The sequence below is a fragment of the Corvus cornix genome, chromosome 3, assembly GCF_000738735.6.
Source record: "Corvus cornix cornix isolate S_Up_H32 chromosome 3, ASM73873v5, whole genome shotgun sequence".
NCBI lineage: Eukaryota > Metazoa > Chordata > Aves > Passeriformes > Corvidae > Corvus > Corvus cornix.
The window spans coordinates 71,059,117-71,063,103 of record NC_047056.1 but is presented as its reverse complement, the minus strand read 5'-3'; positions in this window follow the sequence as shown (position 1 = coordinate 71,063,103).

Sequence of the window (3,987 nt, the reverse complement as noted above, 5' to 3'; positions counted from 1 at the left end):
CTTTGACATATATGCTAATTAGTAAGACCTATAATGTTATACCAGATTTTTTGGGGGTGTGCATTGCGGGGTGCATTTTGATGCATATGACCTGGATGTGTGCACCTAAGGATCCTTAAAATAAATACCAAGGTAAAATCCCTTTTCCCGTTCTAACCATGTTTGACTCTTGATTTTAAGACCAGGAAAGGGCATCACAGGCAATCCACTTTCAGCCAGTGCCCTCACTATTTTTACCTCCTTCTTTCCTCCCATTCTTTCCCTTGCCTTTGGAGTTTCTCCTCTGATTCCTCTCCCTTCCTTGCCTTTATGTGTAACTAATCTCTTCCTAATTAAACCCTGTCCAAAGAACCAAACTCCCAAATCCATTAATCACTGCTCTCCTTGGTTTTATGTTTTAGTTTTCCCTTACCCCATCTCTAGTTTGTTTACATACATTAAAAAAACCTAATCTGTTGAGGTGGGGAAACCCATTATTCCCTGTTTCTATTCTAAGTCTCTTTTATCTCTTTTCTTTCCCTCTCTCACCCCCTAATTGCCCCTAAGGCCTCAAGTCTTATAAACAAAAATAAAACTGCATTTGACTTTGAAGCACGTATCAGCCCCATACAATAAGATGCCATACAGAGGATACCTATAGGCTATGCTTCGTTTTTTAAACTGTTTTCCTTCCTCTTCTCTGCTCCTGTTTTCATTGTCTCTCTGTTTTTGTTTGTCTTCTCTGCCCCATTTTTCATCCAGGACCTCTCTGCGCTTCACCCCACCCTTGCAGCCTCACCTCAGAGGAATGCAAACCAAATAACCATTCAAGACTGGTGAACTTTAAAACCCATGACATTCAAGTGGGTTGGAAATTAGACAAAACAATTTCACCCATCCCTTGTTTAGGACCCTGATGAACAGCTCGCTGTAGCTTCTGGGTTAGTGTGCAGAAGGATGTGCTGCTGCATGTCTCCCTTTCATAAGGGAAACACTGGAATGTGGCTGGGTACCAAAAAGCCTGTTGCAACATGGTTTGTTAGAAGGACACCCTGGATTCCCCACATGCATCTCATATACAGGGTTTTTCAACTCACCTTCTTTGATAGTAAGCACATGGAAATGGCAGGATGAGTCTTGTTGATTGCTTAAGTGGAGTAATTTTTTAGGGTAATGAATAGACTAGTTGGCAAATCTGCTTGGCCCAAGTTGAAAATCTATCCCAAACAACCAAATAGAGCTTTGTTTTCTTGAGCAAGAAAACAAAATTTAAAGGACTCCCCAGTTTTCATTTTCTTGCTTTTTATAAACAATTTCTTAAGGCTGCCTAAGAAAGGCACATGCCATCCCCTTATTGTCTTCGAAAATCACATCCAAGCTGGGTCCAAAATGGATTTTATTTACTTAGCAAGTAATTCAAACAGTGTCAGTATGAGCAAAGCCAGGATGCTGGAGTCTGAGACATCAGGAGGATATACTTTCCCCTGTGCCCCCAGCACGTCAGGGCTGCAGGCAGCAGCAAGAGACCCTCAATGTGGGGGCTTCCAGACAGTGGGGAGCACCAGTGGGTCCCCAGACCAGAGGGGTCCCTGCCCACGGCATAGCAAGAGTAGACAGGGGTTCTGACTGACCAGAAGGGCCAGTGCTGTGCCACTGCACGCAAGAGCAGCAAAAGCTCATCCCCCCCCCCATTGTTTACTCAGCTCTCTCCCTTCTCTCTCTTCACACGCAAAACCAGGCTTGCAATTTTCACAATAACAAAGCTGGAATTTAATTTCTTCTCTGGAAAACCTTGAATATCAGTTCTAGTTTTGCGTCTTATAGGATGAAACTGTTCTTTTTACAGGAAGGGATGGAGATAATTTCTTGAAAATGAGCAAACAAAGTGAAAATGAAATATTTTAAACTACAAGAAAATGCTTGAATCCAGATTCAAGCAATGACAGATCTCTAAGGGGCATAAATCTAATTTTCCATGCAATTAGTTTCAAATAATGATAAGCGACAGATGCTTTTATTTATTTGGCTGAATTGTGACAACATCCTTTTTTTTCCTATAGCCATCCAAGCCTGATCCAAAATCTACTAATGCCAGTGGAAAGACTCCCGCTGTCCTCAAATGGGCTTTGGATCAGGCCCTAATTAGTCTAGGACAAACCAATAAACTCAAATACTTAAATTGTTTTATGTTGAGTCCCAAACCATACTTTGTTTTCATTCTACATTTACTAGAAAAGCTATGAATAGCTTAGATCCCTTCATTTAGGAAAATTTAACTGAATTAGTTTATATAAAAAGCCCCCAAAAAGTTAGAAACCTGCCCTGGAAATACTATACCTACATTGTATTAAGAAGAAATAAGAAAAGTGTACAATCTTTCCATAGACACAATGCACACATTTCAAACATCACAAAAAGCATACCCAGGAATCTTCCTTCATCAGAATCTTGGTGTTGACTAATGATAGTCTGCTGTATGTCTACCTATACCACAGCAGCTGATGTATGTATGATATATAAAAGAGTGTGTACACAAGGATGCATATTAAATATACCTATAAGCAACTATAATTTTTATTGACGTAAATAAACTACACTCGCTGAAGGATTTTTTTTGTTGATATAATTATATCTACATTAGAGTTCTTTTGGCATGAGTATGTGCTTCAGGTGAATTTTTCACACATCATAGCAGAGCTGGCAAGACTTTTAAGTGTTATTAAGTCGTAGGCTGAATAACATTTTAGTTGGCAAGTCATAAGCTTCTTGACTTGCTTTGCACTAAGATGATACAGTAGAATTTACCTAATGAGCACACTGGAGAAGGCACTTGGTTCAGATGCTTAAATCAAAATCTTGCATCCATAACAGATCCAGTGCCAATCACAAGTTTTTATAAAGATTAAACAATGCAGAAAAGGTACACAAACAAGTGCAGACAGCTGCCTTTTCCCTCTGTTTATAATTAGAGCAGACAGTACCCTACCTAGCTCACTCTGTTCCAGAAGTCAGGTAGCCACTTTATTATTGCCACATACTCTTCCAGCAATGTGGTTTATTAGCCTGGGCTTGCTGCCATGATAGCACAGCCTCATGACGTTCAAAGTAGACCTGGTGTATGTCTGGCTAGCCCAGAACAGAGCCATGTAGGAATCAGCTGCATTGCTGTAATGAGTGGGACTTCTGGTCCAAAGTTAGAGGTCCACCATGTAGGCATCTATGTCTGAGTTAGTTCTCAAGGCTCTTTTTAGAAGCAGTGAAGAGAAATGGGCACATCTGGGGGTCAGTTCCTTTCATTTGCAGGTGCATGTCTAAAGTCTGAGGAATTATGTGTGCAGGTGCGTAAACTTAGGTAGGGTGATCTTCAACCACCTCTGTAAATGGCTGCAGCTTGGGCTTGACAACATGGAAGCTGCACTGGTTTAAGACAAAGAGAGTTACTGCAGCCAGATGGAGCCACATGGAGATGTGTGCCTACGGATAGTAAAGCCTAGTATTTTTCAAGGACACTTCTACAAAATTCTTTTCTGGAGACACATCAAATCATTATGTTGGTGCTGTGACTACTTCCCTGGGGAGCCTGTTCCAGTGCCCAGCCACGCTCTGGGTGAAAAACTTTTTACTGATATCCAACCTAAACCTCCCCTGACTCAGCTTCATGATGTTTCCTCAGATCTTGTCACGGGTCATGAGAGAAATGAGTGAGAGTAATAGCAAAGGCAAATTATGTTCTTAGTGATGGAAGAGGTCCCAGATGTTGAGGTCTTCTCCCTGCATGGAGCTCCAGTGAAATGGAGGATGGCTGTGTCAGCAGCCAATATGTCTTACTTAATCAGATCATTTGCAGGAAAATAGCCAGCACAGCCTTAGGTTAGAAAACATTTGCAGGCTATCAGCAGCTATCTGGTATGAGATGTAAACCTTCCAAATGAATAAGCTGATTGTGGTGCATCAGACACTCCACACCGAGTTTGAAAGAAAAACATTCTAAAAGCCTGTTCGCACTGC